Source organism: Odocoileus virginianus, chromosome 4 (genome assembly GCF_023699985.2).
Source record: "Odocoileus virginianus isolate 20LAN1187 ecotype Illinois chromosome 4, Ovbor_1.2, whole genome shotgun sequence".
Taxonomy (NCBI): domain Eukaryota; kingdom Metazoa; phylum Chordata; class Mammalia; order Artiodactyla; family Cervidae; genus Odocoileus; species Odocoileus virginianus.
Genome location: NC_069677.1, coordinates 40,444,820 through 40,465,025, shown reverse-complemented (window position 1 = coordinate 40,465,025; position 20,206 = coordinate 40,444,820). Strand labels below are relative to the sequence as shown.

The 20,206-nt window shown below is 37.7% G+C and overlaps 2 protein-coding genes across 6 annotated transcripts in view; one reads left to right on the top strand and one right to left on the bottom strand.

Annotated features, from left to right (window-relative positions):
* PDCD10 (programmed cell death 10) overlaps positions 1-1,815 on the bottom strand; it is a 43,338-nt gene extending 41,523 nt beyond the window's left edge. For 3 of the 4 annotated variants that reach the window (XM_020878613.2, XM_020878612.2, XM_020878616.2), the window contains exon 1: positions 1,693-1,815. The gene's annotated coding sequence lies outside the window, so the exon portion shown is untranslated. Of the gene's footprint in view, positions 1-1,149; positions 1,339-1,692 lie in introns of those variants that run through there. The other variant, XM_020878615.2, reaches the window with a different exon arrangement.
* Positions 1,816-2,445: 630 nt separating this feature from the next.
* Positions 2,446-20,206, top strand: part of SERPINI1 (serpin family I member 1) — a 74,452-nt gene continuing 56,691 nt past the window's right edge. The window contains exon 1 of one of the 2 annotated variants that reach the window (XM_020878623.2): positions 2,446-2,682. The gene's annotated coding sequence lies outside the window, so the exon portion shown is untranslated. Of the gene's footprint in view, positions 2,694-20,206 lie in introns of both variants that reach the window. The other variant, XM_020878622.2, reaches the window with a different exon arrangement.

Here is a 20,206-nt window from a genome sequence, read left to right as displayed (position 1 = left end):
TCTCTTTTATTTTAAAAGGAATGTAATAGTACTCCTGATCCTAGGAAGTGTTTTTGCATTCAAAAGTTAGACATATTGTGGGTAATTTTAATAATTGCAGAGTACATTCAAACGTGCCATATTTCAATGGTCAATGCATACAACAGTAAGCCATGACAGATTACCTGAGATCAGCAGATACCTGATTCTTATAAACTTATCAGGAACAAATGTCAATGAATGTACTACTAAAAGTCTACTAAAGAACTGTCTAATATTTATGCACTAATTATATTTGGTCACAACAATGGATAAGACTGGAACAAGCACACTACTTTCTGCTCAATACAAAACATAAATGTACTATTTTTCCATTCTTTAACATAAAACAAGGATGAGTTAAAACTCATAGATGGTAAGAAAAATAAAACGTACAAAAGCTTGAGGTTATTATTTACACACATACACACGAAAAGAAAATGAGGGGAAGTAAAAACAAAAACAAAAATGTCATGTTACTTCCAAAAAATGCAGCGTATCTTCTTTTCTAGTCATGAGCACACTAAACTGTCTCTTCCTGCTGTATTATTTGAAAAAGTGTAAAATAAGTTTCGTGGAAGAATCCCAATCCCATTGTTCTCAGTTAAGAATAATAATAATACTGTCCTAAAGTAGAAAGGGAAAGGAGTATCTTTCATGAGTAAAGACGAGCCATATTGTTACCTTTCTCCTGTCCCATTAACTACCCTTTAAAACGGTAGCACCATTCATCACTTAATATACCTCTAATATAAGGAAAAAATAGGTAAATTGAAATTGATTCTTATTTTTCCAACAACAGATTAGAGTGAGTGCTTCTTTTATTGAGGAATTCACAGACGGCTTCTTAGAAATACCTAAAATGCATTACTTTGCAACTTCCTCTTCAAAAAACACAATCAACCTCCCCACTCTTTCTTTCTGGTGCGGCAGCTCAGATTTAGAAGCTGGATTACAAATGGATTAGAGTCAGAAGATCTGTCCCTACGCGTGTGACCTTGTGCACATCATTTACCCCCTCAGTTTCCTCATTAACATCCCACTAGGAAAACTTGAAACAGCAAAAGTGTAAATACATATTAGGAATTACATTTTTATAAAGTTAAACTTGCCTATTCACGGCAAAATTACCTCCTTAGAGGGACCACATCACGAAACTGGAACTGAATCCGTAGATCTCTGTCAACATTTTGTCTGTTCCTTCCACAGTTCTCTTCTCTCAAAGGGCATAACCCGAGTCACCTCAAGAGTCGACTCCAAGTGCCCCTTCCTTCCTCCACTCCTTCCCTATCCTACTTCTAAAGCTGGGGGAAAACAGCAGTCTCATCTCCCCGCCCCAAGCCACACCTTCAGAGGACCCCACCCCAGGCACATCCGCCTCTTCCTACTCCGGGGGCAGCACAGGCCAACCTCGCCCTTCCCCTCCCGCCCCCACCTACAGGAGACTTCCTGAAGGCGTTCAGGCCCGAGCAGGGCAGGCGGCATTTACAAACCCGCTTTACGCCACTCGCGTAAGGTAACCTCACTTACGCCCATAGGGCCCCGTTCCCAGCCCCGTCCGCTCCGCCTGCCAGAACCAAGCCCTAGTGCCTTAGCCACGGCCCCCATGTGACCCCAGACCTCTTCAGCTCCACGCGGGACCACGGGGACTGGGACAGAACAGCCACACCTTACCGGTTACTGAGGTACTGACTTCACTTCCCACCTTTGAAGCCCTCTTCAACTCCCGGATCAATTCACTCCGGCGACGCCGGAAGGACCCGAGAGGAACCAGGCGTTGTCCGGAATCCTGCCCAGCCGGAGTCGCGCAGGGGCCTATGGGGATTCGTAGTCCTGGTCGCCAGCATCGTCGGCAATTCCTGCATACCCAGGACTACAATTCCCGTCAGGCTATGCGGTGCAACAGAAGACGATGGGTGGGGACACTTTTAGCCAATAGGGGGAGAGTCCCTGCCTTTGCGGGAGGAGGTGAGAAGAAGAGAGAGAGTGCACGGAAAGAAGAGGAAGGGAGGGGTCAGCTCTCACCTGCGCCAATCAGGATGCAGGGTCGGCCCGGCAGGCGGCTCACCCATTGTGGGGGCGGGCTAGCGGGAGGCGAGGAGGGAATGGGGGCGGGGGAAGAGCTTCAAGTGGCTAACGTGGGGCGGCCGAGCCTCGCGGGTGGCGGGGAAGTCGCTGGGGAATCGCCAGGGTGGAGGGAGAGAGAGATGTGGGGATGCGCTCTGCCCGAAGAATCAGTTTCCCCGAAAGCGGCCGGGCACCGAGCGTTCAGACCTGCGGGTCGGGCAGGGAGAGCTTGAGGCTAGGCTACTCGCGGATGTGCCCTGATGGGGCGGGGAGCTGCTCCAAGTGTCAGGCTACTGCATGAGGGGAGAGGGGGTCACCAGGGAAGGGAAGCGGCAGAGAAGCTGCAGGAGTGTGAGGGAACGCGTAGGTACCCGGGCAACAGCTTCCCGCTGCCTCCAGCCCGGACAGCACCCGGAACAGCAGGGGGAGGAGCAACAGCTGCTGAATTCGCCAACTAGAGGAGGGGAGGCGGAGCTTGGGTCTCTGTAGCAGCCGTAGGCGCAGCCTGGACTGTAGTTTCCCGGGAGAGAGAGCAGGAACAGGAGCGGAGCGCAGTCCTTCGAAGCCTCAGGTCCAGCATCCCGCCAGGGGTTGCAGGTGTGTGGGAGGTAAGCGTGGGTGCCTCTCCTGGGTATCTGCTCTGCCCAGGAGAAAGCGTCTTCCAATAGGAATTTTATCAAGGCACAGCTAAAAAGAGTCTGTGACTAAGGTTAGCGAACTGGTGCAAACCCTTTTAGGTGAAAGATGTACGTTTTTGGAGAGTTTAAGGGGGGATAAGGCAGCAAAAGGTGGCTTGACTCAGGGCATTAAGGGCGTGGTTAGTTTTTGATTTGAGTTGTACCATTAAACTGTTCTGGGAGATTTTAAATTGAGGAAACCCTGCTAATTGAGGACAAGGTGGATGATATTTGGGTAGGTGCGTAGCTGGTAAAATACAGAAAATTTTGTCATTGATAGAGAATTACTTCGGAACTGTTTCGCCGGTCAAATAACTTTGCAGTCTTCCTGACTATGTACCCTTTATGTTGTTTTATCAGATTGTCCTGCTACGGACCCGTTTTCGGTGGTTATACTGCAGGTTTCTAGAATTGCGAGATCTCTATTAAATAAGCAAATGCAGTCAGGAATAATCAAGATGACTGAACCTATCAGAAGTATAACTTTTGCCAGCAATCATGTAAAAATGCTTTTTATAATAGAGGGATACTTAGGTTTCCCTGCCAGTGGCTCTAGCATATCGGAACAAAGACCAGGACTCAGCCTACAGTGGGAACGTATGTTGTACTTCACTGCTGCCCCTTATTCTCTCATTTGTGTCTAGTAGGATTTGTACATTTTAAAAAACAAAAGTACCAGAAGAGCTGTGCAAGGATCTTTCCTGTTTAGAGATCATGTGCTAAGTGATTTCCCTTAGTATGCATTATGATGGGTTCAGACTTAACACATCGTAATGGTATCATAAAATAATAGTTTATTCTCAGTACGAAACCATGTGTGGTTTGACTATAATTAAATACCTGTAGATGGAAATATGTTAATTCTAGATAAAGATGAAAATCCCATCTACCTTTGTGTAACTATGACAGAATTACAGCCCCCTTTTTTTTTTAAAGGTGGTAAAAAGCTATTTGCCCAGTTCATTTTCTTTTTCTTTTTGTTAAAGAGGTTCCCCCAGATTACATAGCTTTTAATCATAGTAGCATATTGCAACACATTTTTCCCTGAAATGCTTTCTTTGTGACAGTTGTATATTTGAGTCTGCCTGAATACTTTAATTTGGGTTTGTTTGTTGTTTTTTTTTAACTAGGGTCAGTAAAATGGAGTGATTGCGTTCTATTTTTTTGTTTCCATGGTTTGCTGATTCACTCATGATTTTTGGATTTTATTTCTCTAACACACACAGAATTCTCTTCTGAAAAGAAATGGCTGGACAGAATTCATAGCTTAAAGTTCAGTCCTACTGAGTGCTACCACTGATGAGCCTCAGTGACTTATCAATGTATATACTCCAAAAGCCCCTCCCATACTCTCACACATTAGAGAAATATATAGGGGGCACATCTTAGAAAAACAGTGTCTTTTTAGATTGTACTGAAGTAGAACAAGTAAGTATTAGAAGCAACAAAGAGCTTAGAAGGAAGAAAAGGCAACAGTAGCCACTAAACTTCGCAACCATGCTTAAGAACGTATTTTATCTTTGCTACCTCACCAGAGAGTCTGTGAATCTACATATAGCTGATATGACCCGTGAAAATGATTTTCGGTGGAGAAATGGGTACTAGGGTGTAGTTAGGCTTGGAAAAGATTGTGTTTGCCCTTGTTTTTTCTGATTAAGTAGATCGTCCTGAATCAGAGTCTCAGTTTCTGTCTCAGGCTCTGCTACTGATTCATTTTGTGAAACTGAATACTTGCTGTCTACTGGGTTTTCTACCATATAATAATAATAATTAAGAATAATACTGGCACTGAAGTTCTTTCAGGGTCTTTATCAAAAGATCTTTTTGACAGGGTTTGGTTGGGAGTCAGTTAGTAATCAAGTAAATAAGATAGAAAATACATACCAAAACAGTTGAAATTCAGATGTACTTTGAATCCCAACTATTTATGTGTCTTGATGCTTTGAAGCATCAAAAGGAATTCTCATTATGAATGAATGAGTCTTTGGTATTAAAGAACAGAATTTTTCACCTTTTCCCAAGATATGGATCTTTTTTATTGTGTCAATGCAAGAGATTGGGTTTCTGTATCATTTGAGAATAAGAAAACCATGTTTTTATAAGGAAGAAAATCATTGGCAGTATGTGGCACTTGAGTATTTGTTACCTTGAACTCTTGACACATTTTAAATTGGTATTCACATTAAATCTCAGAATTCTTAAATGTTACTGGTGAGAAGTTCCTCATATGACAGTTTATAGTTTTCTGTGAAGCATTACTTGGTTTAAAAGCACATTATTCTGCTCTTTATTTTTACTATTTGCGTATGGCTATCAGAGTATGTATAGGATGAGAAATGAAAAAAATCAGCAGAATGTCTCTCAAGTGGAAGATGCTCATGGGATTAGTGTCCTTTAGTTGAAAGACCTGGTTAATTTCAAATTACAATATATACTGGACTTTTTTTTAATGTAACATTCTAACTCTAAGCCTATTGAGTAAAAATAATTGAGTAGCATGGATTTCTCTCTAACAGGAGGATTCACTGTTGCATGCAGCACAAAAGAATAAGATTTAAAGGTTCAAGATCAAATGGTTTTGATGTGGGACAGGGATAGATAGGTGGCATAGAGGACAAGGTAGGATAGATATGAGGAAAACTGTATGAGACACATACCCTTAGCAAGAGAAAAAAGAGATTTGATCCCTTTTTTGGTTGAATGCCTGTAAGTGATTTCATGACCTTTTTTTTCCCCCCAGTTATTAATTTCTAGAGGCCTATACCCATTGTAGGAGACAGTACTTTCCTGCATTATCATTTTAACTGAAGCTAGATAGACATGAATTCATTACATTTTGAATAATCATGGGTTATTGAAGCAAAGTGGAAAGACTACTGCAGGTATATACTTACACATGAAACTTAGTATTATTTGGATATAATATTAAAAAGTAGAAACTAATGTTTTCCCCCTTCATAACAGAAGTATGTGAACTGGACACTAAAGCAAGATACCCCTCGCTTCCTGCCCCTGCCACCTTTAAAAGCCATCTTCTAAAGTTAGATACTGCTTTGAGGATCAAGATTGTCATACAGAGGAAAAAGATTTGTTTATGTTTTATTTTCAGTCTTATGGTTAATGGCAGCATTTAGTCCTTGAAGTTTGGTTAACTGTGTTTTAAGTAACAAGTATTGGCTCCTGGAGACTCTATGCTCCTTTCCTATCTTTTGCTCTTAGCACCAACATCACGCCCAGCAGAAAGAAGTTGCCCTATAACTACTTACTATTTCAAGAACTTGGGACCAGGACTTCTTTAATGTATGTGTTGAGACATCTTGCACTTTGATGAAGAAGTCAGTTGCCCTCACAGAATAATTACTCTCCATTAGGCCTTCTGAGAATGTCTTTGTGCTGTTTAGCCTTCACAAAAGTGTTATTTGAGCCCGATTTGATTCCGACTGTTTGGGCTGCAAAGATTTACCTACAACTTCATGTGCCCCCATTTCTAAATTCATCCCAGAGACAAGGAATTACAGGTAAGGAAAAGGGCTCTCCTGCTAGTCATACTTAAGATCTGCCTTCTACAACCAGAGGAGCCTGTGGCTCACCACCACACACCTCAATAAGATACCTTTGTTGAAGCTTATCTATTAAAATCATATTTCATTCTATGAAAATTGAATTTACTCCTCCATTTTTTTTAATCATTCTTTTTGAAAAAAGTCAGATTGATTGTGTTTAAGCACATGTGGAATTGGGCATTTATTGTTTTTGTACTGGACCTTCCAGAAACAATCTGATTAGTGTGAGAATTAAGAATTCAAATGTGATTTTCCTTTTATTATTGTAAGACCTGGAGAATTTAATTGTAAATAGTTCTTTAGCAGTGAATTTAATAATAGCAGATATTTAACTTGTCTTTTGTTTGCTTTTTAATATGCCTTTATTAGCATACTGATAGATAGAGTTTGACTTAGAATTGATTAATCTTCCTGTTTTGATGGCATTACTCTTTAGCTCAGAACAGTGTCTTATATAGAATTAGCTGAGCTCCTGTCTTCCTCACCAGATGCGTACTATCTTCAGAATTAAGACTGAGTTTCATTTCCCTTGGTATTTACTTTGAGAGCCTTATATATAGTTTAACAGTAACATTCATTATATTTTGACAACCTATAATGAAGCATTTTGTGTTTTTCACAAACAAGTACAACTAGAAAAATGAATTTTTTTAGACATCTCTTTTTACACTAAATTCAGCCCTCTGCCCACAACAGTTACTTATATCGAGCTAAATATAAATATCACTGCCTTTTCCTAGATTTCTAAATGAATAAACATTACTGTTAGTGGCAACTTTGCATGTGTGTATACTTTGAATTTATTAATTTGAAGCAGTTTGGAATTTGTGTGGTCTCTCGTTGTCTCTAGAACTCTGCTGACTTCAAGGTGTACTTTTAAGTAACATTCCCCACTATACATATATACACACATTTATGATTTTTTTTTCCTTAACACCTGGAAGTAGACTTAAAGTACGTGAATGTAACCTGAGGCTTTCTCTTAACTAAAACTTAACTGCTCTTGAATATTCTATTTTCAGTGAAATGGTTACAATGGGAGACGGTACTCAGACTTATTAAATTTAAATTATGCAAGTATTTGTCATCTTTGAGCTGGCAGGTGCAGAGGGTGAGTTCTGGGACAAGTGCGCGTGGTACCTCAAGCTCAAGCCACTGCTTCAAGGCCCTCTTCTGGTTCAGCTAAGAAAGGAAAGCCTTCTGATCCCACGGCTCATAATTTAGTATGGGAAGGAAGGCAGATGGAATTTACTTTGATTTAATAACATCATTTTCCTAAGTGTATTGTTTTCCCAGATATACCAAAGTTCCCAGTAACAGTAACTCAAGTGTCAGAAAGTATTTCTGTAATACAATCTGGCAATTCAGTGAGTACCTATCAACCCATAGTTCATTTTTCTGTTAGTGTCTTAGCATTTTTGAATGGACCTCCAAGAGCTCACTGGGATACTTCTGATATTTTGCCCCCATTGAACTGCTTCTGTCTTTTTCTTGGTAACCTAAATTTTGTTCTGAACCCTAAGTTTTATTTGAGGTCTTTTAATCCTACATAAGTTAAAGAGTTAATTTTATTGTTTTTTCACCTTTTAGTAGTATGCTATAGATACTGTATTATGATGTATAATTTTTGCCATTCACTTGAATTAAATCAGTTATTGGAGCATTTAATTGTTGTGTACTTCACAAGGCAATTTAAAATCACTGAAGCAATTAATGCCTTTTAGATACATCCAGCCTCCCAGTTAAGTAACCTCTACTAACTGTCCTAAATCTCTTTTAAAAATAAAATGTCAGTAACAAAATTATAAATACCTAATAATAGCTATTCATTTTTAGTATAACAGCAGATTTAGTTAATAATTATTAATGTATAATTAAACATTTTGAAGGAGAAAGAAGTCTTATTGTCCAGGGTTATCTTGAAAACCAAATTTCACTTACATTATGTGGCCAAAATTAACTGACAATTTAAAAAGTAGTTCGCAAGTATGTATCAATTAGAAATGCTTTCAGCTGCAAGTTTCATGCTCAGTGACATAAAATAATAGGGATTTATTTTTTTTCCAGGGCAAAAAGTCTTGAAGAAAGTGGTTGTGTCCTTTTGTCTAGAGGCTAGCTGAATGTAGTCAGGATTTTGTCTTCACGCTTTATCTTGTGCCTGATACAAGATGGATGCTTCTGCAGATCGAGACATATTCTAGTTTAGGGCAGGAAGACTGAGGAACAGCTTGTACCTATTGAGTTTTTCTCTTTTAATAAGGAAATAAAAGCTTTTCCAATGACCTCTACCAAATGTCCACTGTGGACCTAGTGGTCCGCAGCATGTAGCTACCCCTAGCATTAAGGGATGTTTAGATATCAAGGACTTTGGACCTTTGCAGTGGATGAAGCAGGGGAACAATGGTTCGAATGTAATTTGGCATAACCAACCAATAGTGTTAGCCATAGTCTGATAATTAAAATCATACTAACTTTACTAACTTTAAAAGGTATTCTGTCTTCTTCTAACTGACTCATTATTTCCTGTTTGTTCATTTGGGTTTTTGTTTGTTTTCCTCCCCAGGTTAGAAAACTCTAATCTTCTTACACCAAAGTTTCATTTCTATGACTACCAGAGTTGAAGTCTCTGGGCAAAGGCGTTTCCCAAAGACTGATGGTATCTCTAGTTAAAAGACCATCTATCCAAATCGCATATAATACTTGTCCTGTTCTGTTCATTACAGATATTTTCTGTAACATTGAAAGGATGATTCTATTTTAAAATCTGCTTTAAGCTTCAAAGTATCAAAGAATCTTCATATAGATCAAATTGAAAAATATAGGTGTAGTGTAAATGAAAGAACAATTGGATAGTAAACAAAGCTTAAAAACAAATGCTATCTGTCAAAAAAAAAAAAAAAAAAAAGCCAAAAAAGCCGTTGCTTCATAGACAGGAACTCACTCTCAAAAAATTTAATCCTGGAAAATGGTGGTGTTACCATTTTTAAACTATAAAAAATATTACCAACATCTATACACTGATTATTACCTAAAGTATTACTCATTCTTATAAAAATACATCATAGGACTTATTAGAGTTTTGATAAATTATGATTCCTGATAAAGTGTGAAGAAAGTTGCAACTGAAACAATGGAAACAAGTATTTCTTCTACATTGAAAGAGCTCATAGTCAAAGATGTTGACCATAGGACCTTGGCTATATTGCAGTTGTCTGCATTTCCATATCAACATCTTTATTGTCCAGTTCTTAATATTTCTTTTATGTGAGCTTAGATCAATGGTTTTATTGAGGCAAAACTCTAGATATAGTCATGTAAATTTCTAAACTACTGCAATCTGAAGCATGGCGTTGGCTGTTACACAGAGATGCAACAAAATACATAAAATCATTGGCATGATTTTTTTTTTCCATTTATTTTTATTAGTTGGAGGCTAATTACTTTACATCATTACAGTAGTTTTTGTCATACATTGAAATGAATTAGCCATGGATTTCGGGTGGAGAGGGAGGTGGGAGGGGGGACCGGGATGGGGAATACATGGCATGATCTTTTTGTCAATATGGTTAACAAAAGATGACATTGTAAGACATATTTGTATAAACAAGGACATGTGATTTAGAATGATGGCATTACAACAGTTGCTGTGACACATGTCCAGAAGCAGAAGAAATTGATCTATGTGGTAATAAGGGAAGGCTTTGAAAAAGAAGTAGGCCAGTGTGGTGTGCTGGTGAAGAGCTGGGGACCACAACCTATGGCCTGTGGCATACTATCTTTTTTTGTAAGTCAAATTTATTGGAACAGCTATGCACATTCATTTACGTATTGTTAAGACTGCTTTCTTACAATAGAAGAGTTGAGTCATTGTGGCAAAGACCATATGGCCCACAAACTTAAAATATTTACTATCTGGTCCTTTTTAAAGTTTGTCAGACACTGGTTAAGAATGTGGGTTCTGTTGTCGTACAAAACTGGGTTAAAATTTGGTTTTGTAATCTGTAGCTTAAAGGATGTTTATATTGGTAGAGGGAAATTTCACATAAAGTACATTGTATAATACTTGGCATGTGTTACATACTTAACTAAATATTTTATTAAATGTTAGATTTATTTTATTATGACTTATTATTTTAGGTGAATTATAACTTTTAATTCAAGTAGGAATTAGAATTTCTAAAGTTAAGTACTCCCTACCCCTAAAATAAAAGTTCAGGAAGCTGGGAAGCAAATCATCTAATCTTAAGAAATTTTCAGGAGTTACACAAAATATTATATAGAGATGGGTCTTGATGTAAGAGACAAACAAATGTACAGAATAGTAAAGCCAAGACTTTAAAATACAATTAATAAAGACTGACTAGCATATTGAATATTGTAGGAAGCTATGAGTCAATTAAAGAGGAATTAAGATACTTTATTAAAACTTAGAGGAAAATGAAATTTTTAAGTGAATTTAATAAAGAAGAGACATTAGTACTAGCCTTGGAAAAATAAAAGATAGTATGGAATACTATGAAGAATAATATAACAAACTAGATGACCTAGATGAAACAGACAAATAAGTACAAAAATACAAACTACCAAAACAAGAAGAAATAGGAACTCTGAACGTAAACTCAGAAGTCGTCATGTCAAATCTGACAACAAGTAAAAATTATATACCGTAATCAAGTGGGATCTATTACAGGAATGCAAAGTTGGTTAAACATGAAAATCAGTAGTGTAATATACCATATCAGTAGAACAAAAGTCACATGATATCTCAATAGATACAGAAAATCATCTGACAAAATCCAATACATTTTCTTGGTGAAACACTCAACAAACTAGAAATAGAAGGGAACCTCCTCAGCTTACAAAGAACATCTGCAAAAAACCCATAGGTTACATCTTTCTTAATAGTGAAAGACTGAATATTTCTCCTTAAGATCAGGAGGGATGTCTGAAGAGATGTCTTCTCTTCTCTTCTATTCAGCATTGTGGTAGGGGTTCTAGCCAGGGCAGTTGTCAAGCAAAAGTAATTAACAGCATTCAGATTGGAAAGAAAGAAGTAAATCTATCTCTATTTATAGATTAACTTATATTTTATATAGAAAATTCTAAGAAATACACACACATACACAAACTGTTAAAGTTCAGGAAGGTTATAAGCCATAAGAGCATAATAAAGATTTCAGTTGTTATTTTTTTATACACTGGTGAACATTCAAAAACAAAATTAAAAGCAATCCATTTATAATAGCATCTAAAAGAATTAAATACTTAGGGATACATTTAATAAAGGAAACATAAGCTGGAAGATAATTCGTGTTCATGAATTAGAAGACTTAATATTAAGATGGCAGTGTTCCCCAAGTTTAATCTACAAATTTAATGCATCAAAATAATCAGCTGCCTTTTTTTGCAAAAATTCATAAGCTGATCTTAAAACATTTAAAAATGCAAAGGGCCCAGTGGAATAGAATTGGAAGTTCAGAAACAGACCCTTACATTTATGGTCAGTTGATTTGCAGCAAAAGAACAGATAGTCCTCAGCAAATGATACTAAGACAATGATGCGTTGTGCTTAGTCGCTCAGTCCTGTCCGACTCTTTCTGACCCCATGGACTGTAGCCCACCAGACTCCAGGCTTCTCTGTGCGTGGGCATTCTCCAGGCAAGAATACTGGAGTGGGTTGCCCTCCCTCATCCAGGGGATCTTCCCAACCCAGTGATCAAACCCAGGTCTCTGGCACGCAGGCGGATTCTTTACCATCTGAGCCACCAGGAAAGCCAAAGAATGCTGGAGTGGGTAGCCTGTCCCTTCCTCAGGGGATCTCCCCAATCCAGGAATCGAACCGGGGTCTCCTGAATTGCAGTTTTCTTTACCAGCTGAGCTACCAGGGAAGCCCGTGATAGCCACATGTAAAGGGTGAAACTGGTCGCTAACTCACACCATATGTAAATGTAACTCAGAATGGACTGCGGGCCTAAACAGAAGAGCTAAAACTATGAAACTCTTAAAAGAAAAGGAGTAAATTGTCATCATCTTGCATTAGTCAGTGGTTTCTTAGGTATGATGCTAAAAGCACAAGTGACAAAAGAAAATAAAAGTAATCAAATTTAAAACTTTGCGTTTCAAATGACAAAATCAAGAAAATGAAAACATAAGCCACAGAAGAAATTATTTGCCAATCAAACAAATCTCTTCCTGAGAAGAGACTTTCATAGGACATATATTTACAGCCACTAGATGGCTAAAATAAAAAATAACAATAATAAATACTAGTAAGGATGTGGAGAAAATTGAACCCTCCTAAATTCTTGGTGGGGCTGTAAAATGGTGCAGCCACAATGGAAATGGTTTGCGTGCGAAGTCACTTCAGTCATGTTCAACTCATTGCGACCCTGTGGACTGTAGCCTGCCAGTCTCCTCTGTTCATAGGATTCTCCAGGCAAGACCATCAGAGTGGGTTGCCATGTCCTCCTCCAGGGGATCTTCCCAAATCCAGGGATCAAACTCATGTCTCTTAGGTCTCCTGCATTGGCCAGTGGGTTCTTTACCACTAGCACCACCACCTAGAAAGCCTGAAAATAGTTTGATTAGTCCTCAAAATATTAACGATATATTTAGCATATGACCCAGCAGTTCCACTCTGGACACAAGCCTGGAGAATTGAAATAAAAATATTGCCATGCAAAAACTTTTACACAAATGTTTATAGTAGTGTTATTCATAACAGCCAAAAAGTGAAGACAGCCCAATGTCTCTCAATAAATGAATGGATAAGCAAAAAGTTGTACAACAATGCAATGGAACATTACTTAACCACAGAAAAGAATGAAGTACTGATAGATGCTACAATGTGGATGACTCTTGAAAATACTATTCTAAACAAAGCCAGACACAACAGGCAGCATTTTATTCCATATAAAATATCCAGCAGAGCCAAATCCTTAAAGACAAAGTAGATTAGTGTTAAGGGGCAGGGGAAATGGGGAGTGACTGCTAATGGTTATAGGGTTCTGGGGTGAAATGTTCTAGAACTAGATAGCAGTGATGATTGCAGAGCTTTTAAAAACTACTGACTTGTACGCTTTTAAAATGAACATATAAAAAGTATAAGTGAATATAATATGAGGTGATTGTTTTTAAAAGTATGAGTTATAGAATATCAAATTATAAAGAATCCAGACCAGCAAGTAAAAATAAAGGAAATATTCTCATTATATATGATTTGGCCTTAGAACACCAGGCAAAATTAATGGAGAGTGAAATCTAGCCACACTTTGGTAAGGTTGTTTTATTTTTTAATTTTGAAATGAAGGGAGAGAAAAGAACCTAAAGTACTCCAAACAGATAAAAATAAAGGGAGTGAAAACATTAGCTTGTGATCAGACTTCTCTTCTGTGGCATCTAATGACAAGGTAATGGAATAATGTATATAGAGTTACAATGAAATAAGTTTATGATTCAAAATTGCTTATCGAGATGAGCTAGAATTCAGTGTGAAGACAAAAGAATGATTTTCTCAGCCATACAAGGGCAGACACACACAGATACACACCACCACTGCTACAACAACAAAAAATGCTTACTTTGCTGGCCAAGTAATCAGAATCAGGGATTCAGGACTGGAATTATAAAGTGATGAAGTGGATGACATTTAAATAAGCTGTTCCTGTTTTGTTTCTAAACAACTCAGATGTTAAAAAAGGATTCTTATTAGGTGCCTTATGGTAGAAAAAATAATGTTCTGGGTCAAATACCCCAGATCACTTCAAAAACACAGAGAAGGATGTATAAGAAAGAAAATTAAATCCCTTATTTTACAGATTGTGGAGTCAGTAGATGTTGTTTTATTCTTCCTATTCACAGAAAAACATTATTTAAGAACAAAGGAAATTGTGATCTATGCAAAAAGGAAAGGATAAACAAGAAGCATTACAAAATGCTAAGCAAATGTATTACAGTTATCAACAGATTTACTCTCTTATTGAAAGGTAGAATCTGCCATGGTGGGTGAAAAGCAAAAACTTGTTTTTAGAGACAATGCTAAGCAAAGTAGCATCAGTTAAAGTAAAAGAATGGCATTGCAATAATAGACAAAAATAAATTTAATAATACAGAGTGACATATTTGTAAGGTGACAGAATTCAAAACAAAAACTTTAATCTGGTCAAGAAAGACGATTTATATTGGAAAAGATATAATACACACTGAAGCTTTAATAGCCATGAATCTATTCACGCTGGTCATGTCACCTTAAAATACATAAAAAAATAGCCATGAATCTATTCACGCTGGTCATGTCACCTTAAAATACATAAAACAATCTGACACAGAAAACATGGCTTTCGTTATCAGATCTGGACTCTAGGGAAACAAGTAAATAAACATGCAAAGCTGAGAATAAGGAAAGGACAAAAGTAGAATTTGGGAGGAAGCAGAAGTGATCACAGTGGCCCAGAGGTGGTAGCAGTGATGGTATAGATTCAAGGAAGATCTGGAATACAGAATCAACAGGTTTTGTCCCTTTATTAGCTACAGGCCAAGGATTTCAAAACAAGTCAGAGGTCAGCCCACACGTAAGCGTGCGTGTGTGTGTGTTTAAATGTCAGTTCTCCACAACCATTCTCTCTTGTCTTATATTGAGCTCCTTGGGGCACATTTACCTTGCCTGCTCCCACTTCCCACGGCAGCCTCTGTGGGCATTTCAGTGTATGACCCCAGGGATGCAGTAAGGGAGATGGCTAAGGAAGAATGACTAAAAAGTTGTGAATCTGAGTAATAAGAGGAAAATGAATCATTGTAGTGGTTCAAAAAGTAACAATTGTATACACTTCAAAATGTTAGATTATTTTTTTACTATAATAAAAAATAAGTTTAGAGACCTAAAAATGTAGTAATAATTATAAATCAGCTAAAGCATTTAAATATGTCTTAAGAGGATTATGTTCATTTATCTACATTCAATTTGCTTCATTTCATAAATAGTACTGGCTTACTTGACATTGATACATCCCTATGAAAAAAAGGGTCTTCTTGCTTTTAGATTAAGGAAGTCAACTTTAATTAAAATATGTCTCATTTCCTTTCTTTTCAGTCTTAAAATTTTTGTCATTGCTTTAGTTTACTTTCATATCATCTTCCTTTTTCTGTCACCCTAATTGGAAAATTTTAGTTTTTGATTTGACACCTGCTTCTTAACTGCCACAAAACATATTAATTATGCTTTTACTATTATAGAAACATAATGTTCAGCTAGCTAACTAGCATGAATAATCCATCACTAAGAATCATTAACTACAGTAATTGCTGTCTTTATACAGGTAAAGACAGTCATTTGATGATATGGCTGACAACTTAAAATCATAAGCCCAGTTTCACTTTAAATATAATAGTGTACCAGCTGATATTTCAAAAAATGTTTTCCTCTTTCCCTCTCTTAGAATAACTTTCAGAAAACCTTTAACAGAAAGATCTTATTTATCAAGTCGATCCAGAATTCATTCACCAAAACATACCTTAGAACCCAGCTTTCTAATCCAGCCAGATTTCTTGCGGTAAAATTACTTTATGCATTCATTAGCCCCTCAAGCCCTTATTCAGAGCCTGTTTACTTTTAATAATCTGTTTAATTTACTGTTTAATTTGTGTGTTTAGACAAATTGGCAATGATTCAATAATATAAACCCTCCCAATAAAAATGAGAGAGGGGAAAAACTGTGAAACTAAAGAAACGTAATCATCTGAAAGGTACATGTCTTGAAACCTCAATGGACCTGTGACAGATGTGCCCTAGGATGGTGAGAGGTGCTTATTTGGATGAACAAAGAACAGTAAGTTGAGTGACAAAAAGGTTAAATAGTTATATTTCCAGTTTTCTGAGAAAAAAAAAGAACAGACTATATGTTTTCTTTGCTTCATGCAAATGGTAATAGAAATTTTGGTGCATAAGTAGTAAATTAACAGCTAGCTATTGGTAAAACACCCAGCCAGGATGACATTTTCAGAGAAGTTAAGAACAAAATTTTGCTTTTTCTATGTATAGTTACATATCTATTTATTTGAGTATCTATAAAATAATGGTGTTAATGTTGGTATATTTACTTTAGATATGTGCATATGAAATGACTAATTGTACCTTATGTCAGCTTTCTCTTGTTCTGGTTGAGTTTTAGGAAGCTCTCTGAAAAGTATAATCTTATCAGCACAGTTTAGGGTAGAAAAATAAGAACAGGATGACTGCACATAGAAATTACTGAAATAGAAAAGGCCACATTGAACAATGGGTTTACAATCCTATGTTCCTGTCACTTGTTTGCAGATCATGTAGAGACTATTATTGTGAGAGAAGGCAAAGTGAAAGGTTTTGAGGAGGCAGTGGATATTGGGCAGAGGGAAATCCAGGTACTTTATTGTTTTTTGCCTCTGCCTACACACTGTGCTAGTATCTTTATATACATAACGTGATTCCCCTTTATTTCTATAATAATCCTATGAGACAAGTACTACTTTAGTCCCCATTTCACAAATGAGGAAACTGAGGCACAGAAAGTTATGTAGGTTATCTCAGGTATCGCCACACAGAATCAAGTTTGTGTTGTTGTTTTTAGCCTAAACATGGCTTACAGTCATTACTTCAGAAGTGACCAAAATCCTTTGTGTGTTTCTATAGACTTTTCCATAGTTACTACACAGCATTTGTGTCACGCACCTTGCATCCTGCAACTATGAAGTCTTCTTCATTCTTAAACGAATGAGAACATTTACAATTGTAGGTCTTAACCCTTTAAAAAGTAAAATCAATATTTTAAAATTCTAACTTCAGATAAAACCAGAGGATGTCCAGTGGTAATACCAAAAAACCCACTACAAAGTTACTTTAAATCATATGTGTCAAACTTCCAGCTGGGCAGACTGAAATCCTGCCGCCTTACCTCATCTGGATTGTTTTTGCAGAGTTTATGTTTTAGGGGAAAATAACTTTTTCTTTATTTGCTGCTGATGCCACTCCTGTCTATTACACTGGTCCCACTTACACATTTGACATTTTGTAATCCCAGCTTGAAATCATGAAAGTGTGAAAATGAAAGTTGCTCAGTCGTGTCTGACTCTTTGCAATCCCATGGACTCTACAGTCCATGGAATTCTCCAGGCCAGAACACTGGAGTGGGTGGCCTTTCCCTTCTCCAGGGGATTTTCCCAACCCAAGGATTGAACCCAGGTCTCTGGTCTTGCAGGCAGATCCTTTACCAGCTGAGCCACAAGGGAAATCACAAGTCCTTGGTAAATTGAAAGTATATTGAATTATTAACTTTTGGGGGGTGAATGTGTCTGGTAAAATGAAAGAGACCTATGATTATACAGAGTAACTCAAACTTTCAAAGCACAGTCCCTACAAACTAAGATTAAATTATAGAGCTGTCAACCATGTCTATTAGTTTCCTATTAATGTTTTTTTTTTTTCCCTGTAGAAAGAACTGGGAAGTCAGATTTTTCTTAATTCAGACAGAAAATTCAAAACATGTGAAATTGAAAATGCTTACCCTGATAGATATGTAGATTTCCCAGGGAGTAGTGGTTTGGGGATTGTCAGTAGTCAGAGTATGATAATAAGTTGTCAGTGACATTTTCAGGCTGTCAGCTTGATTGCCAGGGTGAAATTAATTGGTTAAGTGGTATGCAGCATTACCATGTATGATTTTTTTTAATATCTTTTACAATATCTAAATTAATAATGAAGCTTCTCAAGTTAGCAAAAGATTACTCTCCATGTGTGAAAGGGCAACGTTTTAGAACTGTATTCTGTGATATAATGGATTTTCTTCCAACTTATGTTTGTATAATAATAAACTTAATAAAAATGCCAAAATTTGACTATTTTTGACCTACAAAAAAGAAAAAGACAGTTGACTTAGTTTAATGTAGTACAGTAACTATTCCAGCCTAGACATTATACAATTGTTTCAAATTGGGAAAGTGTTTTTCACTAGACACTAAAATATGGCTTTGTTTCTCAGCTAATAATAAACAGGCATTGTGTCCTTGCTTTCTGCCAGGCCCTGTGCTCACGTGGATGGTCATTTTCTTACTTCATCCTCCTAGGTCTTATAAGTATTGGAATTTTCCAATGCTTGGCCAATGGCGGGCTGTTCACCACACCCACCCTGCCCCCCAGGAAATCTCATTTGTCTTATAGGCTTAAATGTGCTGACAACTCCCAAATATACCTCTCTCCCAGACCTGTACTCTGAACTCTGTATGCATTTGTGTTTAATCATTCAGCTGTGTCCTACTCTTTGCAACCCCATGTACTGTAGCCCACCAGGTTCCTCTGCCCATGGGATTTCCCAGGCAAGAATACTGGAGTGGGTTGCATTTCCTCCTCCAGGAGATTTTCCTGACCCAAGGATCGAACCCAGGTCTCCTGGTTTGGCGGGTGGATTCTTTGCACCACCTGGGAAGCCCCACTCTGAACTCTAACCTCCTTTATCTAACTACACTTCTTTGATTCTTCAAGTTAATGTTTCAAGGGCATCTCAGATTTACCTATTCAAAGCAAAATTTCTGATCTCCTTCTTCACTTCTGTCTGTTCTTGGCTCAACCTCCTACATCCTGGAGAAGGGCACCTCCACCCTGATTTTAGAGGTACCGGAGAAACCGAGTCGTCCCTCCTTTCCATTACCTATGTTCTATTCAGTCTATCTCTTATATAATAACATTGAGAATCTACTTCTCTTCTATCTCTCTCTCTTTTTTTTTTTTTTAGCCACCTTAATCTAGCCACTATCTCCTTTCACCCAGATTGTTATAGTAACCACTTTATTTGTTTTTAGGATTGTACTTCTAGACTTCCTTGAAACCCATTCTGTAAACATCAGCTTCTTATACTGTTCTCCATTTAGGAGAAAATGCAACATACTTGCTGCCTACAAGGCCCTATATGTTCTGACCCCTAGCTATTTAAGCCAGCCTCTTCCCTCCCTTGTTGAATGATGTCCATCAGTTCCTCACAGTCACAGAGCTCTCTCCTGAACTCAGGCCTTTGTGTTATTTCCTCCATCTGGACCACTGCTTCTCTTCTTAACTCTTGCTTATCCATCAACGCTCAGCTTAAGTGACACTTGCTCGGAAAGGCCTTTCCCGGCCTTCTCACATCTGAACTAGGGCCCCATGATTCTATGACATAGCACATTGCCAACTTTTCTTCACTGCACTTAACACAGTTTGTTATTGTTGTGAAGTCATGTCTGACTCTTTGTGACCCCATGGACTGTAGCCTGCCAGGCTCCTCTGTCCATGGGGTTTTCCAGGTGAGAATACTGGAGTGGGTTGCCGTTTCATTCTCCAGGGGACCTTCCCAATCCACATAGTTTGCAATTAGATATCTTTATGTGTGATTCATTTTGTTTGATATAAGCTCCATAAAGCAAGCCCCTTGTGTATTTGTGTCCAGGGCCCAGTATGTAGTAGCCGCTATCAGCTTGAAGTGAAAAACAGTCTATCTTGACATTCGTGCTCAAAGAAAACCATATTGTTCAGAAGAGCATGCAGTGATGAGGGGCCTCTGAAAGTGTGTTGTATTTTACATGAAACATGGAGTGGTCTCAAATCTCATCTTTATCTGGGGTGAGTTAACTTTTCTGAGCCCCTAAATTAACCCTTAATATAAGATTTTGAAAGTGCATACTTTATCTATTTTGTTCACTGCTGTATCCCCAACACCTAGAAAAGTCCCTGGTGAATAGCAGATGCTTAATAAATATTTGTTGAGTAAATAAACTTCTGTTTATTCTTTGGCAGATTTCCTTTCTAGTGACACTCTGAGAGGGTTGATAAAAGAGACCATAGGAAGTCCCTAGTACGTGGCAAGTACTCAATAGATGTTGGAA